General features: G+C 43.9%; 1 protein-coding gene across 3 annotated transcripts in view; it reads left to right on the top strand.

Annotated features, from left to right (window-relative positions):
* Positions 1–24,633, top strand: part of LOC124001287 (catenin alpha-2) — a 724,530-nt gene that overhangs the window by 24,203 nt on the left and 675,694 nt on the right. The window contains exon 1 of one of the 3 annotated variants that reach the window (XM_046307951.1): positions 12,125–12,230. The exons of the other annotated variants lie outside the window; for them this stretch is intronic. The gene's annotated coding sequence lies outside the window, so the exon portion shown is untranslated. Of the gene's footprint in view, positions 1–12,124; positions 12,231–24,633 lie in introns of those variants that run through there. 3 annotated transcript variants of the gene reach the window in all.

Raw genomic sequence — 24,633 nt, 5'->3', positions numbered from 1 at the left:
TGGTTGAGAGAATGCCAAGAGTGTGCAAAACTGTCATCAAGAATCTCAAATATAAAATATGTTTTGATCTGTTTAACACTTTTTTTCGGTTACTACATGATTACACATGTGTTATTTAATAGTTTTGTGTTCACTAGTATTCTACAATGTAGAAAACAGTCAAAATAAAGAAAAACCCTGGAATGAGTAGGTGTGTCAACTTTTGACTGGTACTGTACACACACATATGACACATGCACAAGCACACATTCCTGCTCCTGTGAATCTGGGCCACTGCAGTGGTAGCATATTAGCTCCTGTAATGAGAAGTGATAGGGACATTTTTAGACTGGCTTTTCTCTGAATGTTACAGAATCCTTAATGCACATTTAATCTATGTAGGCACACCTTCAATAGTTCAAAAGTGTGCTCTATCTGACATTAGCCTCAACCCTCTCTGCAAATACTCTTGTATATTTACCTAACTCTGAGTACACTGAGTATTATTGAACAGTCTCACTGTAAGTCACTATATATTCTTAGCTGCTTTTTATTCATATATCCTAGCTAATTTTCCCCTAAAATCAAACTTCCCCTAACTCATCAAAAGTGTAGGTTTTGGTTTGGCACAATGAGAAAGCATATCTGGCCATGGGAAGTTAAGAGCTATCAGAAACCCCTTCATGGGAGCTCCAATAAAGCCCACTATATGAGGCCGCGATGAGGTTTCTGTGGCGACGGCAGGCAGGTCTCCCAGTCCCAACACGCAGAGCTGTTTTAACATTATCCCAGATTTGGCTGGAGAGACTTCCTGTCATCTAACTGTGTTGAAGCTGTCTCCCTAAGCAACTCATTGCTCTGTGGGACGCCAAGTCTAGCACTCACCACTCAGGACCCAGATGTTTGTGGAATGAAGCCTATATACGCCACTCATAGGCTAGCAACCCAATCTGAACGTGACATTTCATATCCATTCCAGGACAGGACTCCTTTGCGAAAAACTGGACCACGACAATTGGTAGGCTAGCTTCTTAATTCATACACTAACTGACTAGGCTAAATTCATTTGTCCTTGATGAGTCATTCACACCTTTGTTTTCTGATCGAACCAAATACACAGGAGGGAGAGAAATCGAAACAAACAGACACATGCGTCTGACCTTGATTCTACTACGTCCCTGTGTGCTTATCACAGTAGTAACGGCATGGTATCAGGGTATTACGATTGAGGGCAGCAGCAACAGAGTAGTAGTGGAGTTAATCTCAATAGCAGCAGGAAACAGAGTAGTAGTAGTAGTACTCTAGGGAAGTTAATCCCTGTATGTCAACATGACCCTGACAGGACAGAACAGCATTTACTGCCATGATGCCTCCGAATCAACATCTGTTGTGTAACTACATGGTCCCAATTGCTTAGTGGGTTGAACTATGTTTCTGGCGTCACCAGGGTTGTGAGTTTGATTCCTGCATGGACCACATACAGTTGACGTCGGAGGTTTACATACACATCAGCCAAATACATTTAAAATAATTTTTTGCACAATTCCTGACATTTAATCCTAGTAAAAAGTCCCTGTTTTAGGTCAGTTAGGATCACCACTTTATTTTAAGATGTGAAATGTCAGAATGATAGTAGAGAGAATTATTTATTTCGGCTTTTATTTCTTTCATCACATTCTCAGTAGGTCAGAAATGTACATACACTCAATTAGTTATTTGGCAGTTTAACTTGGGTCAAATGTTTTGGGTAACCTTCTACAAGCTTCCCACAATAAGTTGGGTGAAGTTTGGCCCATTCCTCCTGACAGAGCTGGTGTAATTGAGTCAGGTTTGTAAGGCCTCCTTGCTCGCAAACACTTTTTCAATTCTGCCCACACATTTTCTATAGGATTGAGATCAGGGCTTTGTGATGGCCACTCCAATACCTTGAGTTTGTTGTCCTTAAGTCATTTTGCCACAACTTTGGAAGTATGCTTGGGGTCATTGTTCATTTGGAAGATCGACCAAGCTTTAACATCCTTACTGATGTCTTGAGATGTTGCTTCAATGTATCCATGTAATTTTCCTACCTCATGATGCCATCTATTTTGTGAAGTGCACCAGTCCTTCCTGCAGCAAAGCACCCCCACAACATGATGCTGCCATCCCCATGCGTCACGGTTGGGATGGTATTCTTCGGCTTGCAAGCCTCCCCTTTTTCCTCCAAACATAACGATGGTCGTTATGGCCAAACAGTTCTATTTTTGTTTCATCAGACCAGAGGACATTCCTCCCAAAAGTACGATCTTTATCCCCATGTGCATTTCTTACTGTAGTCTGGCTTATTTATGGAAGTTTTGGAGCAGTGGCTTCTTCCTTGCTGAGCGGCCTTTCAGGTTATGTCGATATAGGACTCGTTTTACTGTGGATTTAGATACTTTTGTACCTGTTTCCTCCAGCATCTTCACAATGTCCTTTTCTGTTGTTCTGGGATTGATTTGCACTTTTCGCACCAAAGTACGTTCATCTCTAGGAGACAGAATGGGTCTCCTTCCTGAGCGGTATGACGGCTCTGTGGTCCCATGGTGTTTGTACTTGTGTACTATTGTTTGTACAGATGAACGTGGTACCTTCAGGCGTTTGACATTCGAAAGGCACTCACACATCTGAGCAATCTTTTTCTGCAGGTGCATGGTAAGAGCTGAACAAGATGAAGGAAAAAGGAAACCGCACACTGCTCTTGATAGTCTCACTGATCTTTAATAAGCTTACGTCTTGGCTACACAGGATGAAGCAGACTTGTGGAGGTCTACAATTCTTTTGATTTTCCCATGATGTCAAGCAAAGAGGCATTGAGTTTGAAGGTAGGCCTTGAAATACATCCACAGGTACACCTCCAATGGACTCAAATGATGTTAATTAGCCTATCAGAAGCTTCTAAATTGATGACACCATTTTGTGGAATTTTCCAAGCTGTTTAAAGGCACCGTCAACTTAGGGTATGTAAACTTCTGACCCACTGTAATTGTGATACTGTGAATTAATCTGTCTGTAAACAATTGTTGGAAACAAAGTAGATGTCTTAACCATCTTGCCAAAACTATAGTTTGTTAACAAGAAATTTGTGTAGTGGTTGAAAAACTAGTTTTAATGACTCCAACCTAAGTGTATGTAAACTTCCGACTTCAACTGTATACAAAGTGTATATTTGTAGACCTAATATTTATATAGTTCTGTAACTGCATGGTCCCAAAAGCTCAGTGGGTTTGACTGTGGCACTGGCAACACCAGGGCCACATTCAGTAAGCAAATATGGAATGAATGTCAGATGTTACAGATGTTTCCTGCTGCTATTGAGATTATCAAAACAAATGTTAATTCTCACAATCATAAGGTTAACAGATGTGAATGTGAGTGTAGCAAAATGCTTGTGCATCTAGTTCCGACAGTGTAGTAATATCTAACAAGTCATCTAACAAATTCACAACAACTACCTTATACACACAAATGTAAAGGGATGGAATAAGAATGTGTACATACAAATATATGGATGAGCGATGGCCGTACGGCATTGGCAAGATGCAATAGATGGTATGAAATACAGTATATACATATGAGATCAGTAATTTAGAATATGTAAACATTATTAATTGACATTATTTAAAGTCCCTTTATTAAATCAATTTGTTAAAGTGGCCAGTGATTTGGGTCTGTATGTTGGCAGCAACCTCTCTATGTTAGTGATGGCTGTTTAACAGTCTGATGGCCTTGGGATCCCAGCTCGGTCCCAGCTTTGATGCACCTGTAATGATCTCGCCTTCTGGATGGTAGCAGGGTGAACAGGCAGTAGCTCGGGTGATTGTTGTCCTTGATGATCTTTTTGGCCTTCCTGTGACATCGGGTGCTGTAGGTGTCCTGGAGGGCAGGTAGTTTGTCCTCTGTGATGCGTTGGGCATATCTCACCACCCTCTGGAGGGTATTGCGGTTGTGGGCACTGCAGTTGCCGTGATACAGCCCGACAGGATGCTCTCGATTGTGCATCTGTAAAAGTTTGTGAAGGTTTTCGGTGACAAGCAACATTTCTTCAGCCTCTTGAGGTTGAAGCGGCGCTGTTGCGCCTTCTTCACCACACTGTCTGTGTGGGTGGACCATTTCAGTTTGTCCGTGATGTGTACGCTGAGGAACTTAAAACTTTCCACCTTCTCCACTGCTGTCCTGTCGATGTGGATATGGGGGTGCTCCCCCTGCTGTTTCCTGAAGTCCACGATTATCTCCTTTGTTTTGTTAACGTTGAGTGAGAGGTTATTTTCCTGACACCACACTCTGAGTGCCCTTACCTCCTCCCTGTAGACTGTCTCGTTGTTGTTGGTAATCAATCCCTCTATTGTTGTGTCGTCTGCAAACTTGATGATTGAGGTGTGCATGGCCACGCAGTCATGGGTGAACAGGGAATACAGGAGGGGGCTGAGCACGCACCCTTGTGGGGCCCCAGTGTTGAGGATCAGCGAAATAGAGATGTTGTTTCATACCTTCACCACCTGGGGGCGGCCCGTCAGAAAGTCCAGGACCCAATTGCACAGGGCAGGGTTGAGACCCAGAGCTTTAAACTTATTGATGAGCTTGGAGGGTACTATGGTGTTGAATTCTGAGTCGTAGTCAATGAACAGCATTCTTACATAGGTATTCCGCTTGTCCAGATGGGAAAGCGCATTGTGCAGTGTGATGACTATTGCATCGTCTGTGGACTTGTTGGGGCGGTATGCAAACTGAAGTGGGTCTAGGGTGGCATGTAAGGTGGAAGTGATATGATCCTTGACTAGTCTCTCAAAGCACTTCATGATGACCGAAAGTGAGTGCTACGGGGCGATAGTCATCTACTAATTTTATCTTTGCCGCCTTTTGTACAGGAACAATGGCGGCCCTCTTTAAGCATGTGGGGGCAGCATAGTGGGATAGGGAGTGATTGAATATGTAAACACACCAGCCAGCTGGTCTGCGAATGCTCTGAGGACACGGCTAGGGATGCCATCTGGGCCAGCAGCCTTGCGAGGGTCAACACATTTAAATGTAAGAACTCACGTCGGCCACGGAGAAGGAGAGGGTGTCCCACAGGTCTTGGTAGCAGGCCGTGTCGGTGGCACTGTATTATCCTCAAAGCGGGCAAAGAAGGTGTTTAGCTTGTCTGGAAGCAAGACGTCGGTGTCCGTGACGTGGCTGGTTTTCTTTTTGTAATTTCCTGTAGACCCTGCCACATACAGTGGGGAGAACAAGTATTTGATACATTGCCGATTTTGTAGGTTTTCCAACTTACAAAGCATGTAGAGGTCTGTCATTTTTATCATAGGTACACTTCAACTGTGAGAGACGGAATCTAAAACAAAAATCCAGAAAATCACATTGTATGATTTTTAAGTAATTAATTAGCATTTTATTGCATGACATAAGTATTTGATCACCTACCAACCAGTAGGAATTCCGGCTCTCACAGACCTGTTAGTTTTTTTTCAAGAAGCTCTCCTGTTCTCCACTCATTACCTGTATTAAATGCACCTGTTTGAACTCGTTACCTGTATAAAAGACACCTGCCCACACACTCAATCAAACAGACTCCAAACTCTCCACAATGGCCAAGACCAGGGAGCTGTGTAAAGACATCAGGGATAAAATTGTAGACCTACAAAAGGCTGGGATGGGCTACAGGACAATAGGCAAGTAGCTTGGTGAGAAGGCAACAACTGTTGGCGCAATTATTAGAAAATGGAAGAAGTTCAAGATGATGGTCAATCACCCTCGGTCTGGGGCTCCATGCAAGATCTCACCTCGTGGGGCATCAATGATCATGAGGAAGGTGAGGGATCAGACCAGAACTACACGGCAGGACCTGGTCAATGACCTGAAGAGAGCTGATACCACAGTCTCAGAAAACCATTAGTAACACACTATGCTGTCATGGATTAAAATCCTGCAGCGCACCCAAGGTCCCCCTGCTCAAGCCAGCGCATGTCCAGGCCCGTCTGAAGTTTGCCAATGATCATCTGGATGATCCAGAGGAGTAATGGGAGAAGGTCATGTGGTCTGATGAGACAAAAATATAGCTTTTTGTCTAATCTCCACTCGCCGTGTTTGGAGGAAGAAGAAGGATGAGTACAACCCCAAGACAGCATCCCAACTGTGAAGCATGGAGGTGGAAACATCATTCTTTGGGGATGATTTTCTGCATTGGGGACAGGACGACTGCACCGTATTGAGGGGAGGATGGATGGGGCCATGTATCGCGAGATCTTGGCCAACAACCTCCTTCCCTCAGGAAGAGCATTGAAGATGGGTCGTGGCTGGGTCTTCCAGCATGACAACAACCCAAAACACACAGCCAGGGCAACTAAGGAGTGGCTCCGTCCGTAAGAAGCATCTCAAGGTCCTGGAGTGGCCTAGCCAGTCTCCAGACCTGAACCCAATAGAAAATCTTTGGAGGGAGCTGAAAGTCCGTATAGCCCAGCGACAGCCCTGAAACCTGAAGGATCTGGAGAAGGTCTGTATGGAGTGGGCCAAAATCCCTGCGGCAGTGTCTGCAAACCTGGTCAAGAACGACAGGAAACGTATGATCTCTGTATTTGAAAACAAAGGTTTCTGTACCAAATATTAAGTTCTGCTTTTCTGATGTATCAAATACTTATGTCATGCAATAAAATGCAAATTAATTACTTACAAAAATCATACAATGTGATTTTCTGGATTTTTGTTTTAGATTCCGTCTCTCACAGTTGAAGTGTACCTATGGTAAACATGACAGACCTCTACATGCTTTGTAAGTAGGAAAACCTGCAAAATTGGATGTGTGTCAAATACTTGTTCTCCCCACTGTACGTCTTGTGTCTGGGCCTTTGTATTGCGACTCCTTGAGTTGCGACTCTTTCACTTGTTTGATTGCCTTGCTGAGGGAATAACTACATGGTTTATATTCGGCCATATTCCTGACCTCTTTCCATGATTGAATGCGGTGGTTCGCGCTTTCAGTTTTGCGGGAATGCCGCTGTCTATTCACAGTTACTGGTTGGGGTATGTTTTAATAGTCACAGTGTGTACCACATCTCTAATGCACTTCCTAAAAAACTCACTCACCGCACCAGCGTTTAAAGCGATGTTATTGTCTAAGGCTCCCGTAACATTTTCCAGTCCACGTGAACAAAACATTCTTGAAGCATGGATTCCGATTGGTCAGAAAAGCGTTGATTGGTTCTAGTCACTGTTACATCCTGTTTGAGTTTCTGCATATAGGACAGTACGAGCAAGATGGAGTCGTGGTCAGATTTGCTGAAGGGAGGGCGGGGTGGGGCCTTGTATGCATCGTGGAAGTTAGAGTGGCAGTGGGTCCAGTGTTTTGCTCGCGCGGGTACAACAGTCAATGTGCTGGTAGAATATAGGTAGCCTTGTTCTCAAATTAGCTTTGTTAAAATCACCAGTTACAATAAATGCAGCCTCAGGATATATGGTTTCCAGTTTACATAGAGTCCGGTGAAGTTTTTTCCAGGCCATCGTGGTATCTGCTTGGGGGGTGACATACAATGCTGTGACAATAATCGAAGAGAATTCTCTTGGGAGATAATGCAGTCATTATTTGATTGTAAGGAATTCTAGGTCAGGTGAACAAAAGGACTTGAGTTCCTGTATGTTGTTGTCGTTACACCATGTGTCGTTAATCATGAGGCATACACCCTCGCCCCTTCTTCTTACCAGAGAGATGTTTGTTTCTGTCGGCGCGACGCGTGAAGAAACCGGTTGGCTGTACCGACTCTGACAACATATTCCAAGTGAGTCATGTTTCCGTGAAACAGAGTATGTTACAATCGCTGATGTCTCTCTGGAAGGCAACTCGTGCCCTAATTTCGTCCACCTTGTTGTCTAGAGACTGAACATTGGCGACTAATATGCTCGGAAACGGCGGGTTGTGTGCTCGCCTTCTAAGTCTGATCAGGAAGCCGCTCCCTCTGCTTCTCCTGCGACGACGAAGTTGTTTTGGGTCGGCCTCTGGGATTAGATCCCATGTCCAGGGTGGAGGTCCGAACGAAGGATCCGCTTCGGGAAAGTCGTATTCCTGGTTGTAATGTTGATAAGTTCACGTCATTCTTATATCCAATCGTTATTTCCCGGCTGTATACAATACCACTTAAGATTTTCTGGGCTAACAATGTAAGAAATAATATATTAAAAAACAAATTACTGCATACTGCGTTCCCTAAGGACTTTCCTAAGCGAGGCGACCATCTCTGTCAGCACCACTACTGCTGACATGATTCGCTATCCTACATTTCAGAAAGGTTTGTTATCGGAAGTTGTACCCTTGCTGAACGAACCCCATGGTTGTGGGTTTGATTCCCGGATGAACCACATATAGCGTCCTGAAAATACAAGTTACTGTCTAGATGTTAAAAGCTCTGTACAGTAAACGACCATGGGGAAGCCAGGATAATTCACTCACTGGGGGAGAATACAGTATAGGCAATGGAGCCTTGATTATGGAAATGGCCCTACTTGAGTGTCCTTGATGAATGCAATGGAGAGCCCTCTGGGTGAATGCAATGGAGAGTCTACTGACATTGACTCAGACCTCGTGTGTGGGTGGGTGGTGGCTTAGTGTAGCTCTGGGAATGGTCTTAGTCATCATTATCCCTGGCTGTTGATCTCTGTCTCGTTGGGCGTAATGACAAGGTCAAAGTCGTTGTGTCACTGTTATGCAACTGTTGTGTTGACGGACGCGGAGCTAGGGCTTTGTGGACATCTGTGCTCCACGCTGAAAATGCATGCATCCAAAATGGCACACTATTCCCTATATAAATACACTACTTTTGACCAGGGCCCATAGTTTGTATTTGGTTTCATACACTTTATTTATCAACGTTAGTCCCATTGAGATCAAGTCTCGTTCGCCATAAAGACCTGGGCCTGTATTAACAAAGCGTCTCAAAGTCAGAGTGCAGATCTAGGATCAGTTCATACATACGGCCCCTGGCCAGGAGATTTTGCCTAGCTGCTCATTGAGAGGTCCTGTTGACTAGGCCACTTGCCATGACAGTTTGCTAAGGAGCACAGTTAGGTTCAGTGCCAGAGCCGCTTGGTACTGAAGCCAAGTGTTGGTTGTTGGAGAGGTGATGATGGCGTTGATTTGTCAACCGCTGTGGTTTGATGCAGGTCCAGTATGCCTGGTATCAGTGGATTAACACCTAGGGCCTCCACTGTTTGTGTCTGTGGATCTCAGTAGTCAATACATGTTGCACATGTTGTCAATACGTTTCCCAGTAAGGGATGATAACTCCTAAAACTGTTGTTTTACAAAAATGTAGCAATGTCACATAGACCATTTAATCGTAGACAAAGCCTTTTCATTCAAATGGGCCTATCTTTTTTTTTCTTCTCCAAAATGAATACTTTCACAAATAATCAAATACTTACTGTCCGTTTGGATATTCAAATATTCGAATACCCGTGACCATCCCTAATGGCGAGGATGACATCATGTAGGAGGTAGGTGTTGGATGTTGGATTGATGCTGGTGGTGATGCATGGTCCTCCTGGTACTAAGTTCTTCTGATTCTTCTTCCCCTACAACAGTCATGTCATCACGACAGTAGAACATTCCTCTGAGTACAAAGGGAAATTTGTAAAAAAAAATAAAAAAAAAAAAAAGGGCTGGCATGTCAGGGAAAAACCTGGCCTATTTCAGGTCCCACTCTGCCCCTGCAGAGGTGCATATGTTAAAGGGATTATGAATTGTGCATGATTAACAAATCAAAATAAGGCCACAAATAGCATCACCGACAACAACATAAGAACTGCGAGGTTCCTCTCTCTCTCTCTCTGATTTCTACACGACGTCTGCTTGTTCAGCTTATCACATCCATACGATGTCACGCCTACTCAAGACTGTTTACCCCTGACTGCGTCAAGTCTCAATGTGGGAATGGTGACATTGGATGGAAACGTCGTGGCCGGGGCTGGAATTTAGTGACAGCACGTCATTGACTCGGACTAATTCCAATGTTAATTTGCTTTGGTTGTTGGCAGTGGCTGGCAAGGGCACGCGATGACGACGCTGGCAGACGCTGCAGGCCCAGTTGGCACATGGCGGTCACCCCCGTTGGCTACATCTGTGAGACACAGCTGAACACAATCATCTCTATCTTTACCCTCACTGGAGGCGAGGCCATTTGCAAACTAGATGTTGCCCTTGACAAGCAGTAGCACCGGACAATTGCTTTGGATCCAAGCCGCTTCTCTTTCTCTTTAGGCTAGAGAGGACTCGTTGTTTCAGGAGCTCTGCAACCAAGAGTTAATTCATCTTGGCAGGAGATGGAGTGATTGAACGGTGCTTTTTGTGGATTTCACTTCAACAATGTGTTTTACACGGATCATTTTATTTGTTGTGCTGTGCCCGGGCCAGAGGTCCACTGTGTCATAATGAAAAGATGGGATAGGGCGATTTGAGGTAGCTGAAACTAGAAGAAGTGAGGGGGGGGGGTGTTCGTTGACTATGCTGGATCATGTCTCTTGTCATGACATAGTACCAGCATTAAGGGTTAATAAAGAGAAATAGGAAAGAAGAAAGAGAGCATAGGGAGAGGGAGAGGAAAAGGGAGGGAGATGGAGGGAGGGAGAGAGAGAGAGAGAGAGGGGAGAGGGAGGGAGAGCCAGACAGCGAGATGGAGAGACAGAGACTGTGGCTGTCTCCTGGGGCAGATGGCATGCTGGGATTCTTTTGCTCCTAGAGACTGAAGAGTGTGTGTTAATTCTCACTTATTATCTCCCCAGCTAGAATGAAGCCTAAGGGGAATCACCAAGTAAAGACAAACAACCACACACCTCTCTTACTCTCTGTGTCTTACTCTCTGTGTCTTATTCTCTGTGTCTTACTCTCTGTCTCTCCTCGCTCTCAATTCATTTCAATCTGCCTTATTGACATGACGTAACAATGCACATGTTGCCAAAGCGTACTTAGGAGGTTAAGTGATACATTTACGATATGAACATAGTTAAAATAATAATCAAGACTGTCAACAGGACAACACTAACAACGATAATCAAATGTCAAAAGAACCATACATTGAGCAATAACAACAACAATGCTGTGGAGGACATGTGCACTGTCCCTCATTTTATGGCAGGCAGCAATTTAGTGCTCTCTCTCTCTCTCTCTCTCTCTCTCTCTCTCTTCTCTTTTTCATCCAACCTCTTTAGCTGCATGCAATGTTCATGGCATTTTAGTGGATCTAAACAGAACAGTGTTTGGAGGGAGGGAGGCAGAGAGAGTGGAGCAGAGGGGTGAGAGAGAGGGAAGGAGGGAGAGAACAAGAGAAATGGATAGAGGGAGGGGAGCAGAGGGGTGAGAGAGAGGGAAGGAGGGAGAGAACAAGAGAAATGGATAGAGGGAGGGGAGCAGAGGGGTGAGAGAGAGGGAAGGAGGGAGAGAACAAGAGCAATGGATAGAGGGAGGGGAGCAGAGGGGTGAGAGAGAGGGAAGGAGGGAGAGAACAAGAGCAATGGATAGAGGGAGGGGAGCAGAGGGGTGAGAGAGAGGGAAGGAGGGAGAGAACAAGAGCAATGGATAGAGGGAGGGGAGCAGAGGGGTGAGAGAGAGGGAAGGAGGGAGAGAACAAGAGCAATGGATAGAGGGATGGGAGCAGAGGGGTGAGAGAGAGGGAAGGAGGGATAGAACAAGAGCAATGGATAGAGGGAGGGGAGCAGAGGGGTGAGAGAGAGGGAAGGAGGGAGAGAACAAGAGAAATGGATAGAGGGATGGGAGCGGTAGACACAACAACGCCAGTCACATTTCTGTGAGAGATTCTGGAACAGGACAAAGGCTGACAGTGGAAAACACAAACCAGCTACAAAGGGCCAGGCAGCTCTGCTAAACTCGGGCTGCGTCCTACACGGCACCCTCTTTCCTTTAGAGTGCACCACGTTTGACCCGGGCCCATAGGGCTCTGGTGAAAAGTAGCGCACTATAGTGAGTAGGACGCCATTTGGGACACACGCCGAGGTTAAGGCTGAACCCAATACACAGAGACGCCTCATTGGTTGGCTCCCCTGCTGTTGTTTTTCACAAGTCAGCGATTTGTCGCCTCATGTGGGATATTTCCTCACCGCTTGTTGTTCGCTGCTCATTAAACAGTGTCATTAGCTGAGGTTGCGCTGAAGTCGTCACTCCTTTAGAAAATAGAGCTGATTGTAAGCGAGACAACTGTTCACGTAACGGTATAGGAATTACCCCAACCAGCCAGGTAAGTGTGTGTGTGTTTGTGTGTCCATGTGTGTCTGTGTTTGTAAAAAAGTGGTATTTGACACATTTTCATTATCTGGGATGGTGGTTGTGGTGTGTTTATGTGTGTTTATGTGTGTGTGTGTGTGTGTGTGTGTGTGTAAATAACTAACATCCCAGTAATGTTCTCAGTCACGTCCTTCTTCTCCGCACCTCTTCGCAGCGGCACGCTCACACAGCCGTGCTACATTCAACGCCAGGGCCAGGGTAAAAGCTGCTCTGACACATGGCCGTCCCGAACCACATACTATTCCACATATAGTACTCTAATTTTGACCAAGGCCCATAAGCCTCTGGTCAAAAGCTGTGCACTATGTAGAGAATACGGTGCCATTTTAGGACACACCCACAGATGAGCCACGAGAGGTGTCAGCCAGAGGGTTTGGGAATGACACTGTGTGTGTGTGTGTGTGTGTGTGTGTGTGTGTGTGTGTGTGTGTGTGTGTGTGTGTGTGTGTGTGTGTGTGTGTGTGTGTGTGTGTGTGTGTGTGTGTGTGTGTGTGTGTGTGTGTGTGTGTGTGTGTGTGTGTGTGCGTGCCTTCATTGTCTGCATGTGTGTAGAGAAGCCCTCTTGCAATGCTGAAACTAGCTCAGCCTAAAGTGAACCTGCAAAACAACTTTTTCACCGTGGCAATAAAACATACAGCGAGCTCCAAAAGAACGTTGTTGTTGTTGTTGTTTTGGCTCTGAACTCCAGCTTTTTGGTATTTGAAATGATACAACGACCCTGCTGTAAAAATACAGACCGTCATCTTTCATTTGAATGTATTTTCATCCGTATTGGGTGAACCGTTTAATAATTGCAGCACTGTAGTCTCGCCCGTTTTAAGGGACCAAAAATACAAGAACAAATTCACCCATGTGTATTTAAGTCGTCAAAAGTGTATTTGGGCCCATATTCATGGCACACAATTATTACATCAAGCTCGTGACTCTACAAACATATTGGATGCATTTTCAGTTTGTTTTGATTGTGTTTCAGATTATTTTGTGACCAATAGAAATGAATGGTAAATAATGTGTTGTGTTATTTTGGAGTCACTTTTACTGTAGATAATGTGTTGTGTCATTTTGGAGTCACTTTTACTGTAAATAAGAATAGAATATGTTTCTAAACACTTCCACGTTCATGTGGATGCTACCGTGATTACGGATCATCCTGAATGAATCGCGAATAATAATGAGTGAGAAAGTGAGATGCACAAATATCATAGCCCAAAACCTGCAACCCTCACACTGCAGTAACCCTCACCCCTTCACTCTACTGAGAGAACTGTAGAGAGGAGAGAGAAGACACACACACCTGCTGCTGTATATTTTGGATATTTTCTTGTGAGAGAACATACAGTGGGGCAAAAAAGTATTTAGTCAGCCACCAATTGTGCAAGTTCTCCCACTGAAAAATATGAGAGAGGCCTGTAATTTTCACCATAGGTACACTTCAACTATGACAGACAAAATGAGAAGAAAAAAAATCCAGAAAATCACATTGTAGGATTTTGCACAATTGGTGGCTGACTAAATTATTTATTTATTGTACGTGAGCAGTTTATTTGAATATGTCTGTACACAGTGTGTGTGTGTTTCAGCATGTGTGCGAGCACACACATGTTTTTCCGTGTGTACAAACTACACAATGTTTACCCCTCTTCTCTTCACTGGTACTTAATCTTCTGTTTAATCCACACTGCTCCGGGGCAGCCATGTTTCATAAGATTTAGCAGTGAGACGCAATTTGGGGAACTGTAAAATGGGTCATTCTATCCTTTTGGGTTTCAGGGGGATTTAAATAGCAAAGAAAGCACAACAATTTTTTTTTAAAGCTCCGATTAGCTCCACACTCGCACTCTCACCAAATATTCTTGGATTTCTCAGATACATGCAGAAGCTCATTAAGGTAGGCTACTCTCGAATACAGTACATTTGCACACTCATGTAAGATCTTACGCACGTATGCACACACACACACAGATGTATGATCTTAATTTGATTACTCTTTTGTTACTGAGAATGTTCCTGAACAGCAGGAAATGCAAACTTTTAGTATGTTTCAGTTTTAAAAAGGATTCTAAAGTTTGTCATTTCGATTTTAGAATGTCAGACTTGCTTTTCCCTTAACGAAAAATGTCCAGAAATTATAATTCACATGTCCTGTTGCTGCGGGGTTATTTTCCTGCTGTCATCAAACTGGCTCAAATTAAGATTGTACATCTGTATTGGCATTTGACATGGATTCACACACGTACGAACACACAGACTCATACGCATACACACACTCTCTTTAGGTGCAGCGTAGAGAGGAGAGAGTAAAGAGTAGAAGACGAGAGGAAACCGTTATTTGAGCTGAGCACCTCTCTGAGCCAGAGCAGGGTAAACCCTGACCTACAGCGGCAGGTGTGTGTCTTCTCTTTCCTCTCTACAGTTCTCTCAGTAGAGTGAAGTAGTGAGGGTTACTGCAGTTCAGGGCTGATTGTGCCCTCTCTCTTTTACTCTCTGTGTCCCTCTCTCTCTCTGTGTCCCTCTCTCTCTCTCCGTGTCCCTCTCTCTCTCTGTGTCACTCTCCCTCTGTGTCCCTCTCTCTCTCTCTGTGTCCCTCTTTCTGTCCTCTCTCTCTCTGTGTCCCTCTTTCTGTCTGTCCCTCTCTCTCTCTCTGTGTCACTCTCCCTCTGTTTATCTGTCCTCTCTCTCTCTCTCTCTCTCTCTCTCTCTCTCTCTCTCTCTCTCTCTCTCTCTCTCTCTCTCTCTCTCTCTCTCTCTCTGTGTGTGTCCCTCTCTCTCTATGTGTCCCTCTTTCTGTCTGTCCCTCTCTCTCTCTCTCTGTGTCCCTCTCTCTCTATGTGTCCCTCTCTCTCTGTCTGTCTGTCTGTCCCTCTCTCTCTCTCTCTCTCTCTCTCTCTCTCTCTCTCTCTCTCTCTCTCTCTCTCTCTCTCTCTCTCTCTCTCTCTCTCTGTCACTCTCCCTCTGTCTGTCTGTCTGTCTGTCTGTCTCTCTCTCTCTCTCTGCCTCTCTCTCTCTCTCTCTCTCTCTCTCTCTCTCTCTCTCTCTCTCTCTCTCTCTCTCTCTCTCTCTCTGTGTCCCTCTCAATTTCAATTAAATTCGCTTTATTGGCATGACGTAGCAATGTACATATTGCCAAAGCTTATTTTGGATATTTACAATATAAAAAATAAAAATGAGAATCAAAATTGTCAAGGGAACAACAGTAACAACAATAACCAAGTGTCCCGGGACCACCCATACGTAGAATGTATGCACACATGACTGTAAGTCGCTTTGGATAAAAGCGTCTGCTAAATGGCATATATTATATTATCAAAATTACCATACATTCAACAATAATAATAAGCATACAGTAGAGTACATGTGCAGGTTGATTGGTCTGTCAGACACTGTCCCTCAACTTATGGCAGGCAGCAATGTAGTGCGCTGCCAACCTCTCTCTGTGTCCCCCTCTCTCTCTCTGTGTCCCTCTGCGTCCCTCTCTCCCTCTCTCTCTGCCCCTCTCTCCCTCTCTCTGTCCCTCTCTCTCTCTGTGTCTCCCCGTCTTTGTTTCTAATCATCCCCTCTGCCACCATCAGACCAATGAGCTGGAGAAGACACAAACGCTCTCTCATTTTTTATTTTTTATTTTTTTATTTCACCTTTATTTAACCAGGTAGGCCAGTTGAGAACAAGTTCTCATTCACAACTGTGACCTGGCCAAGATGAAGCAAAACAGTGCGACACAAACAACAACACAGAGTTACACATGGAATAAACAAACATACAGTCAATAATACAATAGAAAAGTATATATACAGTAGGTGCAAATGAGGTAAGATAAGGTAGGCAAAGGCAATAAATAGGCCATAGTGGCGAAATAATTACAATATAGCAATTAAACACTGGAGTGATAGATGTGCAGAAGATGAATGTGCAAGTAGAGATCCTGGGGTGCAAAGGAACAAAATAAATAACAGTATGGAGATGAGGTAGTTGGATGGACTATTTACAGATGGGCTATGTACAGGTGCAGTGATCTGTGAGCTGCTCTAACAGCTGATGGTTAAAGTTAATGAGGGAGATATGAGTCTCCAGCTTCAGTGATTTTTGCAGTTCGTTCCAGTCATTTGCAGCCGAGAACTGGAAGGAAAGGTGGCCAAAAGAGGAATTGGCTTTGGGGGTTACCAGTGAAATATACAGTTGAAGTCGGAAGATTACATACACCTTAGCCGAATACATTTAAATTCAGTTTTTCACAATTCCTGACATTTAATCGTAGTAAAGATTCGCTGTCTTAGGTCAATTAGTATCACCACTTTATTTTAAGAATGTGAAATTTAAGAATAATAGTAGAGATAATGATTTATTTCAGCTTTTATTTCTTTCATCACATTCCCAGTGGGTCAGAAGTTTACCTAGACTCAATTAGTATTTGGTAGCATTGTCTTTAAATTGTTTAACTTCTGTCAAACATTTTGGGTTGCCTTCCACAAGCTTCCCACAATAAGTTGGGTGAATTTTGGCATATTCCGTCTAATAGAGCTGGTGTAACTGAGTCAGGTTTGTAGGCTTCCTTGCTCGCACACGCTTTTTCAGTTCTGCCGACAGATTTTCTATAGGATTGAGGTCAGGGCTTTGTGATGGCCACTCCTATACCTTGACTTTGTTGTCCTTAAGGCAATTTGCCACAACTTTGGAAGTATGCTTGGGGTCATTGTCCCAAGACCCATTTGCGACCAAGCTTTAACTTCCTGACTGATGTCTTGAGATGTTGCTTCAATATGTCCACGTAATTTTCATTCCTCATTTCCCCATAGAGACTGCCAGAGGTCCGGACAATAGGCCCTCCGATTTGACACACTGAACTCTGTTTGAGAAGTAGTTGGTGAACCTGGCGAGGCAGTCATTTGAGAAACCAAGGCTGTTGAGTCTGCCGATAAAAATGTGGTGATTGACAGAGTCAAAAGCCTTGGCCAGGTCGATGAATACAGCTGCACAGTGTTGTCTCTTATCGATGGAGGTTATGATATCATTTAGGACCTTGAGCGTGGCTGGGGTGCACCCATGACCAGCTCGGAAACCAGATTGCATAGCGGAGATGGTGCGGTGGGATTCGAAATGGTCGGTGATCTGTTTGTTAACTTGGCTTTCAAAGACCTTAGAAAGGCAGGGTAGGATAGATATAGGTCTGTAGCAGTTTGGCTCTAGAGTGTCTCCACCTTTGAAGAGGTTTCCAATCTTTGGGGATCTCAGACGGTACGAAAGAGAGGTTGAATAGGCTAGTAATAGGGTTTTGTAACAATTTGGGCAGATCATTTTAGAAAGAAAGGGTCCAGATTGTCTCGTCCATTTGTAGGAGTCCCGAGATTGCAGCTCTTTCAGAACATCAGCTATCTGGATTTGGGTGAAGGAGAAATGGGAGAGGCTTGGGCAAGTTGCTGTGGGGGGGGGGCGGGGCTGTTGACCAGGGTAGGGGTAGCCAGGTGGAAGCATGGCCAGCCGTAGAGAAATGCTTATTGACATTCTCAATTATCGTGGATTTATCAGTGGTGACAGTGTTTCCTAGCCTCAGTGCAGTGGGCAGCTGGGAGGAGGTGCTCTTATCCTCCATGGACTTTACAGTGTCCCAGAACTTTTTGGAGTTGAGTTAATCTCTCTCTCTCCCCCTCTCTCTCTCTCTCTCTCTCTCTCTCTCTCTCTCTCTCTCTCAAAGTAATGGCCACTTTTCAGTGGTGACAGTGTTTCCTAGCCTCAGTGCAGTGGGCAGCTGGGAGGAGGTGCTCTTATCCTCCATGGACTTTTTACAGTGTCCCCAGAACTTTTGGAGTTGAGTTAATCTCTCTCTCTCCCCCTCTCTCTCTCTCTCTCTCTCTCTCTCTCTCTCTCTCTCTCTCTCAAAGTAATGGCCACTTTTCAGTTCATGATTTAAGTATGAATTCATCACTTGAACTGAGTGGATTAGAATGGCATGAACTAAATTCCCTGTGCATGTGTTTCTATTTCTGTTTGTTTATTTGTTGTTTGTTCACGTGTGGTTGCTTTAAGGAAGGGCTGCGGGGCCGAGACACGTGCTTGCCTGCTAGACAGACCTCAGGTTCTCTCTTTTTTTTATCTCTCTTTCTTTCTCTTGTACTCTGTGTCCCTCTCTCTATCTCACACACAAACATACACACACACACACACAATCTCTCTCTCTCTCTTTGTGCCTCTCTTTCTCCTCTACTGTTCTCCCCTCGCGTGACTCGTTTGAACATGAGTTGTAGCTCATTAGAAAAGTGGAATAGTAAATGATTTGACTGTCTGTGCTCCACATACACTGCTCTGCTTCACTGTCAAAGACTCAGCACAAGTGTGTGTGTGTGTGTGTGTGTGCATTTCTTTGCTCTACAATAATAGTCTTAGGTTTCATTGTTTTAAGAGGTGTAGATACAGGTGTAGGATCTTAATTTGATCACACTTTTGTTGCTGAGAAGTTTCCTGCAAAGATATGCGAACTTGTGGTGTATTCAAAGTTTAAAAAGGCTTCTAAAGTTTGTAATTTTCGCTTTAAAAGGTCATATTTATCAACCCGATAAATGTATTAACCCCTGCAAAAAAATGTCTATTAATTAGAATCCACATAATTATTCATTTTTTTTCTGTTTCTGCAGGATTATTTTCCTGCTGTGGCAATCTGGCTCAAATTAAGATCCTACACCTCTATTGGGGATTTGAGGGCTGCATTACATTTAAAATGTTAAATCCACATAACCGTCAATAACCATTACGGTCTATGACCATCAGCAGGCTGTTAGCCACCCTGCCAGCTTAGTGGAGTCAGTGTAGTCAGCGCAGCTATCCCCATTGAGACAGTGTCTGTGCTTCGATCTAGGTTGATCAAAACAAAACATGGCGGTGTTTGCTTTAGAAATCTCACTGGGATAAAGACCTCCTCCATTCCTGTCATTATTGAAAGAGATTGTGATCTCTCACATCTCAAAATAGGGCTACTTAATGTTAGATACCTCACCTCCAAGGAAGTCATAGTCAATGAACTACTCACTGATCATAATCTTGATGTGATTGGCCTGACTGAAACATGGCTCAAGCCTGATGAATTTACTGTGTTAAATGAGGCCATCTCCTCCTGGTTACACTAGTGACCATATCCCCCGCGCATCCCACAAAGGCGGAGGTGTTGCTAACATTTATGTCAGCAAATTTCAATTGACAAAAAAATAAATAAAAATGACTGCGTTTTTGCTTCTAGTCATGAAATCACTTTTTATAGCTACTTTTTATAGCAGCCTCCTGGGCCACAGCGTTCCTCACAGAGTTCCCAGAATTCTTGGACCTTGTTAGTCATGGCAGATAATATTCAAATTTTTGGTGACGTCAATATTCACATGGAAAAGTCCACAGACCAATTCAAAAAGTATTTCGGAACCATCATCAACTCAGTGGGTTTTGTTCAACATGTCTCCGGACCTACTCACTGCCACAGTCATACTCTGGACCTAGTTTTGTCCCGTGGAATAAATATTGTGGATCTTAATGTTTTTTCCTCATAATCCTGGACTATCGGACCAACTTTTCATTACGTTTGCAATCGCAACAAATAATCTACTCAGACAGCAACCAAGGAGCATCAAAAGCCGTGCTATAAATTCTCGGAAAACCCAAAGATTCCTAGATGCCCTTCCAGACTCCCTCCGCCTACCCAAGAACGACAGAGTACACAAATCAGTTAACCACCTAACTGAGGAACTCAATTTATCCTTGCGCTATACCCTAGATGCAGTCAATATACATCTTAGGTTACAATGTTTAACAGGTATTGGGTAAATATTGGGTGAATTAAGGGTTACATTACATTTGAAATGTTATATCCACATAACTATCAATAATAATAACTGGGTATAACCATCAACTGTAATTTCACACTCTTCCCTCTGCAGATATATTTTAAAGATATTTCCTGTGAGTCAGCCAAGGCAATTCAAGAGAAAATATGCTTCGCTCCTTCTTGGCTCGTTCTTTTGCTGTCAACACCTGCTGTTTGTGTGAACAATACTTCTCAGTTTTGAAAATCACAAAAGCATGGCAGTGGTTAGTCATCTTGGCAGCGAGAGAGAGAGAGCGAGAGGGTGGGTTGGGGGACCGAGAGAGAGAGAGAGCGAGAGGGTGGGTTGGGGGACCGGAGAGAGAGAGCGAGAGACAAAGAGAAAAAGAGATTGCGATAGACAGAGCATATACAAAGAGTTGGCTTGGATGTCGGAATGATAATAACAAATGTGTTGTATTGAAGTCATTGCAGCCTTTCAGCCATCTTGGCAGCATGTAGCCTTCATCTGATAGCAGCTAGGCATTATGTGAATACATCCACTGACGGGGCGTTTTTTGTGACATTACAGAGGCATCATCCACTGCCAACAATGATCTACGTCACATCAGTCGCCAGCAGGACATTCTCTAGGCCTCTTCTCTGTGGGGAGAATGTGTGCGTGTGTGTGAGCATCATAATTATTCCCTCTCCACCATGGCATAAATGATTGGCAGCTCCAGTGACAATAGACTTTGAAATTCACATCCTAACCTCCAACAGTTGTCATTATCGTCCTTCTCCTATTGTTGTTGTGTTCAGAGCTGAAATGGAAATATGATTGTTTCGAAAAGGTGGAGGCTGGCCGCTTTTGTACTGTTTGTGTGTGTGTGTGTGTGTGGGGGGGGTTGAGCCTGTTTGGGTGGGTGGGGGGTGGGTGGGGGGTGTATGTGCCTGTTTGTGTTTGTGTGTGTTTCTTTAGATTTTTTTGTACTGTTAATTTTACTGGTATCAATTTACAAGAATACGTCCAGTAGATAAAGAAGACTACTGTAGACCTCCTAGGGCCCAGAGATAAAATATACCGAACAAAAATATAAACACAACATCTAAAGTGATATAAAATATCCCAGAAATGTTCCATACGCACAAGTTTATTTCTCTCCAGTTTTGGCCACAAAATTGTTTACATCCCTGTTAGTGAGCATTTCTACTCTGCCGAGATCATCCATCCACCTGACAGGTGTGGCATTTCAGGAATCTGATTAAACAGCATGATCATTACACAGGTGCACCTTGTGCTGGGGACAATAAAAGGCCACTCTAAAATGTGCCGGTTTGTCACACATCACAATGCCACAGATGTCTTAAGTTGTGAAGGAGTGTGCAATTGGCATGCTGACTGCAGGAATGTCCACCAGAGCTGTTGTCAGATAATTTTATGTTCATTTATCTATCATAACCCACCTCTAACGTTGTTTTAGAGAATTTGGCAGTATGTCCAACCGACCTGACAACCGCATACCACGTGTAACCACGCCAGCCCAGGACCTCCACGTCCAGCTTCCTGATTGTCTGAGACCGACCACCCGGACAGTTGATAAAACTGAGGAGTATTTCTGTCTCTAACAATGCCCTTTTAGTAGGGAAAAACACATTCTGATTGGCTGGGCCTGGCTCCCAAGTAGGTGGGCCTATGCTCTCCCAGTCCCACCCATGGCTGTGCCCCTGCCCAGTCATGAGAAATCCATAGGGAGGGGACCTAATTAATTTAATTTGACTAATTTCCTTATATGAACTGTAACTAAGTCAAATTGTTGAATGTTGCATTTATACTTTAGGTTCGGTATACATCCTTAGTTCAACTTCAGTATCCTTATTTTAGCTCAACACTATCCACCTCAACCCTTTGTTCCGCTTCATAACTTTTCTTACCATCTCATAGCAACCTCTTTCATTATTTAATATAGACCTTCAAAGTCGCGCATTAGATATGACTTCAAAGTCGCGCATAGTGTAGCCTAGGCTATGTGTGCATTCCAAAATGGCACCCTGTTCCCTATATAAGTGCACTACTTTTAACCAGAGCCAGGGCCCTGGTCAAATGTAATGCACTATATTTGGAATAGAGTGCCATTTGGGACGGAACCATCGGCAACCTCCGCTCTCTATTTGCTGTTGCCATGGCGTCAACAGTTGCGTAAGCTACAGGTGTTGGTACTTTTCTCTTTCTCTCCGCTCTTCCTCTCCTGGATATTTCTGGAGACGAAGAGTAAGAAAGACGCCCCCTTGACGTTTCATAAGTTTCCAAAGCCGTCAGTAATTCCACAGAAGGGTATATGATTATTGTTCATTATCTTCCGCAGTAGTAAGTTGTACCTGAATGTGTCTATCTGTATGAAATGTTGCCACCCACGGTGAGAGAGATGGGAGCCGAGGTCAAGATTTAAGTGATGTCTGTTAAGTAGCAAGTAGTTATTTTCCGGTGTACTGTCATAGTTGATCAATGACATAGTTTGCAATTAGAGGCATTTGCGTCACACTGATTGTCACTCTGGTTGCTCTGTTTTGGCTGGTCAGCTAACAGTAATTTTCAGGTAAAAATACATTTCTGGTCTTGTCGTTTGTTCTGTATTTCTTATTTTCTCCTACTTTTGGGGTCCCCTGTACTATCAATTATTACAATGGTTGTTCTAAGCTAGTAGAGAACTAGGTGCAACAACAACAAAAATATATATTTGCCGGTATGTTGACATCGACTGTAGGGGAAAAGTCGTCTGGAGGAGTGAGTGCATTCATTTTCTCTAAGTTAGCTTCACCTAATGAACCTCTCCCCGGCTGTAAACATACATTACTTCCGATGTTTGTTCCACAAATGTCAGCGAATGTCAGAGAAATGTCAGCGAGGGCACACTTTATACTGCTGTACGTGTGTGTGTGTGTGTGTGTGTGTGTGTGTGTGTGTGTGTGTGTGTGTGTGTGTGTGTGTGTGTGTGTGTGTGTGTGTGTGTGTGTGTGTGTGTGTGTGTGTGTGTGTGTGTGTGTGTGTGTGTGTGTGTGTGTGTGTGTGTGCGTGCGTGCGCAGTCTGTCTGAACTCATCCTCACTGCAAAGGACACTTGGGTTTTTTGGTTCCAGGAGTTTGTAAAGGCCTACAGGTATGTTTGGCAGTTACAACGGCATTTCAAAATCTTTCCTCTTTCAGTGTTGAAAGAGCCACTCCATTAGGCTTCTTACAATGAAGAGTATAAAATGTGTTTCTTGTTCACTTGATAATATTAGAAATATTCTTAATTTAGGCTAGTAATTGCACCAGCCAGAGGCACTGGACCCCCACATGCCCCAGCTGGCAACATTGAACTGGAGTGTTGTTTAGCTTCACGTCCCCATGGCAATGGCAGCCCCCCTCCCTCCTCCGCCCTCCTCCATCCTTCTGCTGTGGACTCTATCGACCCCAAATAACCCCAGTGATTCAGATACCCTACTGACAATAGTATAGTCTATAGAAGGAGGCCTCTACACAAGCATATATCAGCGTTTAGACTCTTCCTCAGTGTGTGTGTGTGTGTGTGTGTGTGTGTGTGTGTGTGTGTGTGTGTGTGTGTGTGTGTGTGTGTGTGTGTGTGTGTGTGTGTGTGTGTGTGTGTGTGTGTGTGTGTGTGTGTGTGTGTGTGTGTGTGTGTGCGTGTGTGTGCGTGTGTGTGTATAGCGTGGTAGGACTCATCAAAGTTCTAGGTAGCTTATTATAACCAATTAGGCTACGTGATCTTCAGTGGATAATTATATAAATTAATCTCTTTTATTAGTTGAACTTACAGACATAATGTGCAGTAATTTGCTAGTAGAACCAATTTGAATTTGACTTAATTTAAATGTGAGTGTTACTTCTCGCCTCAGATATTTACTGCTAAGGGTTTTTTCAATGGTGATCATTGGAATTCCACTTAGTTCCGTACTTCTCACCTCAGCCAAACTGCTGTATTTTTCAGACAGAACTCTCTCTCTCTCTATATATTTATAATGATATTTCCAAATGGATCCTTGCCTGTGTTTCCGCCTTTTAATCAGAGACACCTGCATATATTAGCCATTCTCTTGAAAGCCACTGCTCAAGCTTTGTACCCACATGTGTCTTTAGTCATCAGAATCCCACTTGCTCGCTCTCGGTCCCCGCCGAATGGAATGGTAGAGACTGAGAGACAAATCTAGGCCAACGCACTCTTCTGAATGACAATCAGGTTTTGAAGGCAGGAGGCAAAACAGTGCGAGGTGTCCCTGAATCACATTCAAGCCTTAATAAAACACTTCAACACAAGATCATTAAAGAATCCGAGTTTCAGACTCTAGTTAACATGGAAGTGTCTTTAATGTGAATCTTTGAACTGCTGAGGGTGGCGATAACAGGAGGTTGGTGGCACCTTAATTGGGGAGAAATGGGCTCATGGCTCCGTTCCAGACGTTATTATGAGCTGTCCTCCCCTCAGCAGCCTCCACTGGTGGACATGTGAGTGGTGTAGTAACCCTTTAAACCAACCAGTGGGCTTTTGCCAGATTTTTTTTTCTGAATTTAAATTCATTTTTTC

The sequence above is a fragment of the Oncorhynchus gorbuscha genome, linkage group LG17, assembly GCF_021184085.1.
Source record: "Oncorhynchus gorbuscha isolate QuinsamMale2020 ecotype Even-year linkage group LG17, OgorEven_v1.0, whole genome shotgun sequence".
NCBI classification, from domain to species: domain Eukaryota; kingdom Metazoa; phylum Chordata; class Actinopteri; order Salmoniformes; family Salmonidae; genus Oncorhynchus; species Oncorhynchus gorbuscha.
This window is presented reverse-complemented; position numbering and strand designations above follow the sequence as displayed.